Source organism: Canis aureus, chromosome 19 (genome assembly GCF_053574225.1).
Source record: "Canis aureus isolate CA01 chromosome 19, VMU_Caureus_v.1.0, whole genome shotgun sequence".
NCBI classification, from domain to species: domain Eukaryota; kingdom Metazoa; phylum Chordata; class Mammalia; order Carnivora; family Canidae; genus Canis; species Canis aureus.
In genome coordinates this window covers 8,516,352-8,529,957 of record NC_135629.1, presented here as the reverse complement: position 1 = coordinate 8,529,957, position 13,606 = coordinate 8,516,352, and the positions used below count along the sequence as shown (strand labels likewise).

Sequence of the window (13,606 nt, the reverse complement as noted above, 5' to 3'; positions counted from 1 at the left end):
TTTGTTTTAATTCCTTGAGTGTGTTTATAATAGCTACTTTAAAGTCTTTGTTAAATCTCACAACCTTTTTCCTAGTTAATGGATTGTATTTTCCTATTTTTGTGCATGCCTGGTAGTTTTTTATTGAATACCATGGATTATAGTTGAATATTGTGGATACCATATTGTAGATGCTCTGGATTCTGTTATCTTTCTCTGAAGAGTGTTGGTTTTTATTTGAATAGGTATTTCAATTACTGGCTGACACTTTAAACTTACATAGACTCAACTTCATGTTTTCTTAGTGCACATATGTGGAAATCCCAAACTGTTTCTTAAGACCCTCTAATGTAATAGGACTCAATGGGGCTTAATTGGATTCTAAGCTCTGTCTCCTTTGGAAAGCTTGTCAGGGCTCTGCTTTAGGCTTTGTTAGGATGGGTTTAGAGTAGTTCTCTAGAGTGGTTTCTGTTTAGAGTGATTTTCAACCAGGGAAGTTTTGCTTCCCAGGAGACATTTGGCAATGTTTAGAAACAGTGTTGTCATTACTGTAGGTGCTACTGGCATCGAGTGAGAAGAGGCCAGGGATGCTGCTAAATATCCTCCATTGCATAGGACAGCCCTTACAACTAAGAATTTTGGGACCCCAAGTATCCATAATGCCATGGTGGAAAAATTTTTCCTGGAGACATGGTTCTTGCTCCTAAGTAGAAGTTGTTCTGTGTCTTAGCTGAGTGCCAATGGTGAATACTTGGCATTGATCTGATCTGTCCACTCTTGTAGGCAGGAGCCCCAGTCCCCTGGCCCTGCTCTCCCCTGGCTCTGTCCAATCTCTGGTGTCTCTCTTCCACTCTCAATCCCTAGTAGTGTTATCTGGCCTTGAATGGACTCACTCTGGACATTTACAACTCAGCGTCAGCCTTAGCCTCACAGGGGACCTCCACATGGACACCTGGGGCCCTGCTCTATACAGATCCCCCTTTCTGGTGCCCCACATATAGATTATAGCTATTTCAGTTGTCCCACACTGGCCCTCCCTCCTTGGCCCAGTGAGACTATGGGTCATATTCAGACTCTAGTCCTCTGTGCCATGGTCAAGAAACTGTCCCCAGGTGGAGCACTGGGCAAAACCCCCTTGGTGGTTCCCATCTCTCAGGGAAAGCAGTCTTGCCCTGCATGTTGTCCGCTGCCTGAAATGGTCACTTCCTCTATTTTATCTGCTTTGATGGCTGCTTATAGAGGAGGGCTAGTCTGATACCACTCAGTCATACCCAGAAGCAGAGATCTGATTCTCCTTACAGCCCCCCAGCAGCTTCCTCTTGCACTAGGATTGAAATCCAGACTACTCACCCTGGCCCCCTGGGGCCTTGTCCCATCTCCTACATAGCTTTGGGCATCCTAGGCTCTTTCCTACCACAGACCCTGCCTGCTTGGATCACCATCCTCTCAGATATTCCCATGGTCTGCTCCTTCTTGCCTTGCAGATCTCAGCTCCAAGTCAGGTCACCTATGACCACCTGAGCTCAAACACCCCCACTAAACCCCATGACTTTCATTATTTGCAGAGCTGATGGCTCTATGAAGTAGTCTCATGTGTTTCTTGATATGCTCACTGATAGCCTCCCCCAGTTAGAATGTAGCTCCATGTAAGCAAAGAACTTGTTTGTCTTGTGTACTCTGGACCCCAGCACCTGTTGTAGAGCCTGGCACATGTTAGACTCCCAGTCGATACTGGGTGGGGGGTGGGGTGGATGCCATATGGTGGCTTAGATAAAGGACTGCACACAATCAGGAGAACAAAATTATTTCTTCATGTCCTTTAGAAGACTTTGTGAAATAGATAGCCTTCGGTTTTATCCTTGAAGGATGGAGAAGAGAAGGCTGTTTGGAGATAAACAAATACCAGAAATAGGAAAGTCTGCATATATGAAGGGAATGGTCAGTAACTCAGTGTGGCTATTGGACAGGTTTTGTTACAGGGAATCATCAGAAATAAGAATGAGACAGCGGAATGAGGCTCTTTCACTAAGAACCTTGGGTGCCAAGCCCACAGAGTTTAGGACTTCATCCACTGGCCAGAAGGGAGCTGTTGAAAGCTTCTGGGCAAGAGGTTGATTGACATATACAAAGTTGTAACTTCAGAAGATTACTGAGACAGTAGGGGCTCAGTAGACCTTGGCAGCAAGCAGAGTTTTAGAGTCAGAGATGCATTTGAATGCCTGCCACTCACTCACCTCACTGTGTGACCTTGAGTAGGCACTCACCCTCTCTGAGCCTCAGTTTCCTCTCTTTAAGATTTAAAATCCAATCTTCTACTCATCCAATCTTTTACCCCCCCTTGTAGACATGAAGGTTATATGAATCAACAACATGTAAACTTCTCTAGGGACAGAAAATGAGAAAGAAAATAGAAGTTTAGAGGCGAGAAAAGAAATGGACAGACATGTCAAATGACCTTGATTTTGGAGTGGAGGGACAGAGTAAAGCAAGGAAGAAGTCTGTCTGCTAAGGACACTGGAGGCTTTACAGCATCATAGGGGACACAGAAAGTGACCTTCCAGTTGTGATGTCATGGGCTTATGGGCAGATGTGGTTAGAGAGGGATGCCTGGGTGGCTCAGTGGTTGAGCATCTGCCTTTGGCTCAGGGTGTGATCCCAGAGTCCCAGGATTGAGTCCCGCATCGGGCTCTCTGCATGGAGCCTGCTTCTCTCTCTGCCTGTGTCTTTCATGAATAAATAAATAAAATCATTAAAAAAAAAAAAAAGATGTGGTTGGAGATAGTGCCATTGTTTAAACTCACCTGGCTACTGAAGATACACCTGCTGTCTGCCAGGTCTGACCATGTACTGGGGGTATGAAGGGAGAATTGGACAGTGCTGTTGTTCTTGAGGATTTTGCTTTCTCATTGGGAGAGAGAAATGTCACCAGAAGTGGCCACAGTGGGGGGCCCGTGGGGGCCAGGGATGGGCATGACCCCAGCTAGACCAGCACAGGAGAGGAGTGACCATGAGCCTGTCTCCAGGGATTGTTAGGCTGTTTTTTGTTTTGTTTTGTTTAGAATTCCAGCCTTATGTTTATTCATCCAGCAAGTATTATTGAGCACCTACTACATATCATGCATTGTGCTGGCTAGGCCTTTGCTTTATTAAATGAATCAACAGAAATTTGCAAAGTATCTACTCTCACTGGATGTTTGCTGGGCTCTGTGAGAGTGGGATGGGATCAAGTGCATGGATAAGTGGTATTCTCTAGGACAGGGGTTTTTAATTGGGGAGGGTTTTTAGCATCTCTCCCCACAGTTAAACATAAAATTTTGTGTGCTAAGCATGTTCTTTTTTAATTAATGAACTCTCTAAAAGCAGTTTTAGCTTTACAAAAAAAGTAAGCAGACACTACAGAGAGTGCCAGTATACCTCCTCACCCCTATTCTGGTTTCCCCTATTATTTATATCTTATATTAGTGTGGCACATTTGTTACAATTGATGATGCAATCTCGAGAATTGTTATTAACCATAGTTTATATCCAGGTACTCTCTTTATGTTGTACACTCTGTGGGTTTTGAAAAGTGCATAATGTTATGTATCTAACATTATGGTATCATACAGAATAACTTCATAGCCCTAAACATCCCCTGTACTCCACCTATTTATTCTTCCCTCCTTCCCTGAACCTCTGGCAACCATTGATCTTTTCACTGTCTCCATAGTTTTGCCTTTTCCAGAATGTCAAACAGCATGTAGCCTTTCAGACTGGCTTCTTTCACCTAGTAATAAGCATTTTAGATTTATGCATGTCTTTTTGTGGCTTGACAGCTCATTTCTTTTTATCACTGAATAATAGTCCATCAGCAAGGTGTACCATATTTGTTTATTTATTGTACTTCTGCGTCGGGCAATTATGAATAAAACTGCTAGAAGCATTTGTGTGCAGATATCTCATTAAGCATGTTTTTCTTTCTTTTTTTTAAAATTTTTTTATTGGAGTTCAATTTGCCAACATATAACACCGAGTGCTCATCCCAAGTGTCCCCCTCAGTGCCCATCACCCAGTCACCCCAATCCCCTGCCCACCTCCCTTTCCACTACCCCTTGTTCGTTTCCCAGAGTTAGGTGTCTCTCATGCTTTGTCACCCTCACGGATATTTTCACTCATTTTCTCTCCTTTCCCCTTTATTCCCTTTTACTATTTTTTATATTCCCCAAATGAATGAGACCATATAATGATTGTCCTTCTCCAATTGACTTATTTCACTCAGCATCATACCCTCCAGGTCCATCCATGTAGAAGCAAATGGTGGGTATTTGTCGTTTCTAATGGCTGAGGAATATTCCATTGTGTACATAGACCACATCTTCTTCTTCTTTTTTTTTTTTTTTGAAATAAGTTTTTCTTTAAAGGAGTCCAATGACTCTCAAAAACTGAGATCCTGGGACGCCTGGGTGGCTCAGTGGTTGAGCGCTTGCCTTTGGCCCAGAGCGTGATCCTGGAGTCCCAGGATCGAGTCCCACATCAGGCTCCTTGCATGGAGCCTGATTCTCTCTCTGCCTGTGTCTCTGCCTCTCTCCCTCTCTGTGTCTCTCATGAATAAATACATAAAATATTTTTTAAAAAAAATTAAGATCCCTATTCTTGAGCTTTTGACCATAGCTCTCATACAGTGTTGGGGTTACCATCAGATTACTTGGATTTGAAGCAAGCAAATGAATCATGGTTCATCCACTTACTAACTATAACCTCAGGCAAATTACTTAGCTCTCTGTGCCATGTTTTGTTTGTTTGTTTTGTTTTATTTTAATCTGTAACAAGAGTTATTGTGAGGATTAAATGAAATAGTCCTCATTCAAGATGTGTGTCACATCATACCCAGCACATACTTAATGCTTAATGAATGTTGGCTCTTATTTTCTCTCTCTCTCTTTTTAAAGATTTTATTTATTTAAAAGAGAGAGAGAGGAAGAGTACGGAGGGAGAGTGAGAAGTAGAGAGGAGAAGCAGACTCCCTGCTGAGCAGAGAGCCTGACGTGGGGTTTGATCCCAGGACACTGAGATCATGACCTGAGCCAAAGGCAGATGCTTAACTGACTGAGCCACCCAGGTGCCCCTCTTATTTTCTTTAAGAGATGAACGTGCCTTTAAATTTATATTCTTGACCAGTACTTCAGGTTTTTGTTCAGATCTGTTCAGCATGAACTGATTTAACCTATCCTGTTCTCACAGAATTTGCCTTTAAAAACCCTGTGGAAAACAAGTGTGGCAAAAAGAGAAGATACACATATTAACGGAAGCTGCTGTTATGCTAGGTGTTATGGCAGAGTTAACTGACATTTTAAGACAATTGTCCTAAAACCATGCTGCTCAGAATGTCCCCAGACCACCAGCAGCTTCAACTTTATTTGGCAGCTTGTTGAAAATGCAGACTTTAAGGCTCCATCCCAAACCCGTTCATCAGAGTCTGCTTTTTAGCAGCATCTGTCTCTGGTTTGTCTACACATGAATGTTTGAGGAGGACTGGTCTGAGAGAGTATGCAGGGCAGATTGAGACCTATCAGACAAGCAGTGAGGGCTGCAATGAGAGGGGCTAGGGATGAGTGTTGGGGCCACCCACCCACCCACCCTTACTCACACTCCAGAGCAGAGAGAGGGAGAGATCACTCTAGGGATTCTTGTATATGGTGGGCAGGGGTGGGGGCGGGTTGCAGGGGGCTGTCTCTTAGGAATCATTTGGGAATAGAATGGATCTCTTCAAGGATTGCCCACCCTTTAGAACTGTGCTGTCTATAATGGTAGCCACAAGCCATATCTCACTATTTAAAGTAATTAAAGTTAAATAACAGTTAAAGTTCAGTTTCCTTAGTTTCATTAGGCAAATTTCAGGTGCTCAATAGCCATATGTGACTAGGGGCTACCATATTGTATAGAGCAGATATAGAACATTCCTATCATTGCAGAAAATTCTATTGGGCAATAATACTCTGAATGGAAAATGGCCCAGGAATCCGGAATGGAGGGAATGTCTATGGAAACTGAAATTCAGATTGCTCCAGGTACTTGGAAGTGGAATGGTGACTTCTGGCTCTTTGAAGGCATACAGTCAGTACTGTAGAGTTCCTTCCTGTATCCTTTAGGGGTCAGGCAATTTCCAGAAGAGTTCAGGGCATGCTCGTTGAAAAATCAGGACCAGAACTATAGCCACAGTTGTCGTAGGGAGAAAGCACAGCAACTGTAGGGCTACCCTGTGAGGTGCTGAGAAGGTGGTGATACCTGTCCATACAGTGGTTCTAGGCTGGGAAGAAAGGTCTTCCCAGAGCACAGTGGAAAGACAGAAGATGCTGAGTTCATCAGAGTGGCTATTGACAGCCTCATCCTTTTTCTGAACAAGAAAATGCCATAAGATACAAAATTCCCGGAGATCCCTAGGTGGCTCAGTGGTTTAGCGCCTGCCTTTCGCCCAGGACGCGATCCTGGAGTCGTGGGATTGAGTCTCGCGTCGAGCTCCCAGCATGGAGCCTGCTTCTCCCTCTGCCTGTGTCTCTGCCTCTCTCTCTCTCTCTCTCTCTCTCTCTCTCTCTGTCTATCATAAATAAATTAATTTTTAAAAAAGATACAAAATTCCATCCAAATTCATATCCCTCCTCATCCTTGTTATAATTACTACTTTTTCAAATACTTCCTTGTTACTTTCTAGAGTTGATACTTGGATTTTACAATATGTTTACCCATTTCTTTGCTCCCTATTACTTTCACTCCTTTCTATTGGATTAAATTTCTTTTGTATTGAAGTACATCCTTTAATAGTTCTTTGAGCAAGCCCCATGGGAACTAGTTCCCACAGTCTGTTCATGTCTGAAAAGATATTTATTTCACAGTCACTCTTGACTGGTAATTTAGCTGGGTATGGAATTCTAGGCAGGCAATTCTAAAGTTACAGTTTAAGCTTGGGTGCCCACTTTACAGGAGCCATGTGTGGTCATACCCGTACCTGAAAGTTCCATATGGAGTCCTGGGCTAAGGGGTAGAATTTTCTAACATCACATTCATCATAGAACAGTCCTTTCCAGCTCCTCGCATTTTACAGTAAGCCCACTCACTTTTTGGTCATGCTCAGGGGTTGTTTTTGTTTTTTTTTTTTTTTTTTTTTTTCAGGGGTTGTAATCTTAATTCTATCCTTGAAAAGGAATTTAAACTTCAGGTCCCCATGGGTTGCTGAGTCTATTTCTCCTCCTCTTCTTTCAGCTTTGACTTCTCTCCCTCTGGCATCTAGGAGAATTTTTCTAACTTCTTTTCAAGCCAGACTATGATTTGAATGGCTGTAATGTTTTATAATTATGTGTTTCCTGTATCTCCCATAAAAATATGTTTAACTCTCAGTACTTGCTTCTCTTCATCTGCTAGTCTTGAATGTGCCATACTGAATGTTCAGGTAGCACATTAAGGGAATTAGCTTTTAGTCCTTTGTGCTTAATTCAGCAGCTCAGTCTTATTCACAAAGTCATACGTTTGTGGTGATTTGATATTTCATGCCACCCATTGAATTTATTTTCTGACAATAAATTTGCTTCCAGCACATAGAGTAAAATCACATTCATCAAGATAAAAAGCCCCATGGAGACCATTTATTTGCTATTTTAACAAGTCTGAAAGTCAATATATAGGCTTGTTTTCCTTTGTGGATGAGTAGCTGAGTCCCTGAGAGAGGACATGACTTACCCAAGTCCTCAGCTAGTGGAGAACTAGACTGGAATGCAGAACCTACAACTGAAATGCCTGTCTTATTTCTACTGCTTTGAGCTTGTTTTCCCATCTGTGAAGTTAAAAGGTTAAGCTAGACATGGAATCAGCTCCTGACTCCCTAGTTTTATGACCTTGGACAAACCACTAACATGTCTGGGCTTCCATCTTAATAAGCCCTACCCTCTGATGACTGTCTGGAGTAACAAACAGGTTAATATGTACAACGGAGCCCTGAGAAACACAAAGCTTGCAGAGAGGTGCTTGTAGTTCTCATAATTAAGATGCTATGACTGCCTCCTTCAACTCTTCCTTAGTTAGGAAAAAGGCTGCTTTGCAATGTGTTCTGATGATTTCTGACCCACCACAGATTGGAGCAAGGAAAGCAAGGATCTCTTCTGTCTGTAAGCAGTAAGATGACAAGGCTTTGATACATCTTAGTTTGCTGAGACTGTGACATTTGACATTCTTCTCTGTGAAAACTCACTGGTGTGTGAATCTCATGTTCCACTTCCCTCACATCTCATATGCAAACCAAACACTGGAAAGGCCTGCAGGGCAAGCGTTGAGTCCTGCATAATGTTCACAAAGAGGTCAAACATAGCTCTGTCTCCTTGATTAGAGCCTTAGAGATGTTCCAAAGACCAGTGGCTAGCAGGCAGTAGTTTGGCAGGCTCTGCCTCCAATGTTGTAAGTGCCTTGGCCCTTGCATTTCCTGCTCTCCCCTGCCCCAAGAAGGCAGTGTTGCACAGTGGGAAACTCCCACGCTCAGAATCAGGGTACCCAGCTCCGCCACTGACCTTGGAAAGACATCATCCCTCCTTGTGCCACCATTCCTTCAGCCATAAAATTAGGGTATCAAGTAAAATCACTGGTTTTCAATCTTCGCATTACCGGTAGCCCTTTACTTTTCTTTTCTCCCTTATGACTCATGCTCATGAGCTACGTCATGCCAATAGGAAGATCCTATTAGCAGTTGTATGTGTCTGATTAATAAAAGGTGGCAGAGCCCTGGAATTATTCTTTAAAATATCCTTTGTGAAAATGAGACCTAGAGATTTGAGATGATTTATCTGCTATCGTGTGAATGTTTTTATGTTGTAAGTCATCTACATGCCTCCAAAGTTATGGATGATATTACATTAAAATTTCTCCAGGCCATAAGACTAAGTAAGGAGACAGGGTCAGATGAACATCATTCTAAGCAAGTATGTGCTTCACATCCTTGGAGAGATCATCCAAACTACACTTGATCATCATCTAAGACTGTCCTTCCAGAACATGAACAACATCTTATTCAACTGTACCTCTCCCATGGTGGGGGCTTGCCTATGACCCAGCACATGCTCACTAAAAGCTTATATAGAATGTGGTCATCATCCCAGTGCTTTGCTTGTGCCTGGAACAGGGCGTGCCATGATAACTGCTTACCCCTCAGAATAGGAGACAAAGTGGAGAAGACACAGTGGGAAAGAAAGAAAGGGTTCTCTCTAAGAAAGAAAGGAAAATAAAGTACAAGCATCAACTTCTTAGTGAGTGAAATGTAAAATGAATCTATACAGTCGTGCATAGGTGACTGGGGACTGGTTCATTCTTGTCCATTTTTCCTCCTTCCCCCACAAAACCTGGAAGGTTATTCCACCTCATCCGGAAGAGAATTGTGGCTGAAAATGATATTTAAGAACTCAGATAAATCCCTTAATTGCAGTTGGATGATTTAAGGAATTCCAGAGTGTTTGCAATCATTGAGGAGGAGAGCAGAGGAATCTCAGGAAACCCCCATGTTTTCTGGCAGGGGGCTGACACTGGGTTGGGCTCCTGATCATCTCCTGGGCAGCAAAGGGATTGCCTCTGTTTACCCCTTGCTAATGTGAGTTACTGGCCACATAGCATATGTCTTCTCACTGAGGCATTTCTGAGAAACATTTCCCTCCCTAATTTGTGGATATGACTCATTTCCATGAGCCCACCAGTTCCCGCTGCTGACATGGGAGCCTCCCCTCTGTCATCTTGTTGGTTCTGCCTGCATGGGGACCACCCACATACCCACCACCTAGATTCTTCCATCAATATTTTGCTGTGTCTGCTTCATCACAGGCCTCTCCAAGCCTTCTATGCATCCATCTATTTAATTTCTTTTTTGATACATTTTGGAGTAAGTTGCAGACATCAGCACACTTTACCCCCTAAACACTTCAGCATTCATGTTTGATTTATCTTTGAAATGATCATTCTTGCTTTTGCTTCTTTTTTTTAAAGATTTTATTTATTTATTCATGATAGACATAGAGAGAGAGAGAGAAGCAGAGACACAGGCAGAGGGAGAAGCAGGCTCCATGCCGGGAGCCCGATGCAGGACTCGATCCCAGGACTCCAGGATCGCGCCCTGGGCCAAAGGCAGGCGCTAAACCACTGAGCCACCCAGGGATCCCCTTGCTTTTGCTTCTTAAGCCAGTGGCCTGCAGAAGTTGCTAAGGGAGGCATGAGGAATGAGGGCAGCCCCTTACTCATGGCAGCTTGACCCAGAGTCAAGGCAACAGTCATGGAGCATCATTTGAGAGGGAGTGTTGTGGCAGCCTGTTCATATCTCCCATTAGTCCGTCTGTGAGGTTAGCCATCTCTCATGTGTTCTTGCCATCTAAGACCTTGCTGTAGTCAGGAAGGTGGTGTCAATCTATAAGCAGAAGGCAGACTGCCATGCCACTGTGATTGCTCTCTCACTCCATCACCTGGACCAGCAGGACCTGGACCTGCTTCTGCCCTCTGCCCTGAGCTCTTTGAGTGCCAAGATTCCCAAGGATCTGGCATTGTTTAAAGCTGTCATCTCTATTCAGATAAGCAGAGGAGAGGCAGTATGCATCAGAGGGCCATGGTGCTGTGAAGTTTGACAAGGATGCAGGGAGGTGGAAGGAGAAGAGTATGTGAGTGGATGTGGGCAGGTCACTGCATATCAGGCACCAAATCTATCTGGACTTTGGGCCTGTGAGGCCAGTCATCCTGGGCACTCTCCTCTTGGTTGAGATGGTGGCAGTCTCCTTGGAGGTTTAAAAGGAGGGTTCTGAGTTTGAATCTTCCACTTACTAGCTAGGTGATCAAGGGCTACTTCCACAGCCTGTCTGGGCTTCATTTTCCCCATCTGTAAATAGAGAAAATCATAATACCTAGCTCAAAGCATTGTTGAAAGGACTGAGATAATATCAGCCTTGTAGTTCCCCAGCAAAGAGAATGAGGCACTTGAGGATCTGGAGGCATGGTTTTCTGCTGCCAAGATGATAGAAAAGAATACACTCACCTCTGTTTCCCCTCTGTTCTCACTATTGATGCTGCCCCCCAGGTGTGGTCCCAGAGAGAGGAAGAGGTCCTAAGCAAAGCCTACAGAGCCCAGTTCCCCTCTCAGGGCCCAGGAGAAGGGGTGTGAGCTTGGGAGTAGGCCTGGCCCCTCCTGGGAGCAGTCACTCCAGGGTGGAGAGAAGGCCAGGGCTCTGCGGCCAGTCTAGAATAGCTGATTTTTCTTCTACTTCTCCTCCTGGGACACACCTACTTGGCTTCTCAGACTCTTCAAAGATTCTTTCTCAAGAATGACCCAAAGTAATGACCCCTCTCTGACCACTCAGCCCCTCCCACTGGATGCAGCATTTACTGTGAGCCAGGTGCCAGTGTGTGCTCTACACGCATTGTGTCCAAAACAAAGCTGGAACCTTTGGAGCTGTTGTTATCACCATAGTACCCATGAGGAAATTGAGTTTCAAAGAAGTAGCTTCCCTGAGGTTCACCCAGGAGAACTGGCATTTAACCAGATCTGTCTGATACCATAGACCAGGAAAGGTGCTTGTCTGAATTCCTTTTCTCCATTCACTTGCTGGATTGCAAGCTCTTGAGCAGGGAATAGGGGGTCTTAATTATTTGTATATTCCCCACCCCTGGCAGGTAAGTGATGCTCAGAAAGTGTTATGGAGGGGATTGACTGTTAAGTTTCTTAGCAGTAGAAAACCTCACAGATTTCTGCCCTAATTTCCAATGCAGTGCAAGAATTTCCTCATGGTACCCCTAACTACTTAGCAAAAGGAAGCTCATCCTAGAGCTGGAGCTCTCAGCCAGGGACAAAGCTTTGCTGCTGCTGTAACTATCCCCACACCCTAGCCACCATGGATCCCCCTCCAGGAGGCTCTTCAGGGCAGGAATTTGAGTGCTTTCCCTTTCACTGTCAGAATTCTGTTTCCCGTGGAGGGAGTGAGTTGCAACTTCCTGCTTCAACCCTACGGCTTCCATAGGCATTTTCCCCACTCAAAGTCAGAGCAGCTTTCAGCCAAACATATCGGATGAACAAAATACCAGCTCTATGAATCCACTGGGTCCGGGAAGGTGGGTTCCATTCCCTGTCTACATCTTTTCCTTGGCTTAGAAGTATTTCTGCTGGGCAACTTCCCCTAGATCTTTCTTATCTTTGCCCCTAGGACTTTGCTGATACTATTTGCACCACTATTAGAACACCTCTCCTTGTCCTTCCAGCCTCCAAGCCAGGACAAGTGCTGAAAAACCACTGAAAATATCTATCTCCATGAGTGTGGCATCATTCCCCTCTTCCCTTTATAAAGACTCTCTGCTCCTGTGTTTGACTTGGGGTTTGTTCCTAGAGTGGAACAGGAGCTTCAACTGTGGTGTCACAGTATCTTCCTGGGCTTTTAGGACTGGAAAGTTAAAACACCCCAAGGAAAATGAATCTCAACTGACCCTAAAACATATCCTTGCTATATAAGCCTGGGACATCAGGGCTAGAAGACTATCTTTCAGTTTTTAGCTCACTTACTAACTCTGACTGGTGGTGAATTCTTTACCACAGCTGGACAAAGGGTAAGAGCATGTTGTGAATGATTAGCAATCAGTCTTTATTTACCATGAGAGGAATGTGTGTGTGTTGTGAGGGGGGGGAGGGTTATTGATTAACAGTGTCTACCATGGGCAGGAATTGGAGTGGGATTGATTAACAATGTCTGCCATGAGAAGGAACAGGAGTGAAATTGATTAGCAATGTCTGCTATGGGCAGGAATTGGGAATGGGATATGTGTGCCACATATTTTTCATCTCCATTACAGTCTAGTTTCCTTATTTATCAGATTAGTAAACTGAGGCCAGGAGAAAGAATTTTAGGGAGAACATACAGGAACTATCAGTTGGAACCAGATGTCCTGACCCTGTCAGTCCAGCACATTGTCTACCTGGCCTGGTAGCTAGGACTCTACAATAAGCCTTGAATAATGTTTTGGAGACACTAGGCAGCTGTGGGCTTTCAGCACATATTTTTGAATGTTTATCATGTGCCAGGCAATGTGCGAAGTGCTAGGGATGCATTAATGAAAAAATAAATGAAAGTTCCTACTCTCATAGAACCTCTGTTCTAGTTGGAGGAGACAGACAATAAACCATATAATGCTGTAACTAAATGTATTTACTTCTTTGTCTCTGGTTCAGATGCAGAGGTAGCTGCCTTCACCAACTGTGGCTGTTTTCTTTATCACTTTCCCTCCAAGGGATCCCTTTCTACAGACTGGAGTATATGTGGCCATTTGGCTCTCCCAGGGAATAGAGCATCCTGGCATGTCCTTTCTTTCCCTGGCTCTCTGCCTTGAACCAGCTTCATGATTATTAAAGGAGAGAAGTGGTTATGGCAGGAGATGATGAGACTTCATCTTGGCTGCTTGCTCAGCTGACACAGGAGAATGTGCGAGTTTGGGGCTTGGTTGGAGCTGATGTCTGGTTTGGCCCAGAAGTCCCTGGCCTTGTGCTCTCAGTGATGGGATGTGGGTTCTGCAGCCTCACCACCGATGCCACTTCAGATTCCTCCTGCCTCAGTGATTCTCAACCAGGGCTAGATAGGATCATTAGAAACACATTGGA

The 13,606-nt window shown here is 44.1% G+C and overlaps 1 protein-coding gene across 1 annotated transcript in view; it reads left to right on the top strand.

Moving 5' to 3' along the window:
- Window positions 1–13,606, top strand: part of SLC6A11 (solute carrier family 6 member 11) — a 129,140-nt gene that overhangs the window by 72,573 nt on the left and 42,961 nt on the right. The gene's annotated exons all lie outside the window — the stretch shown is intronic.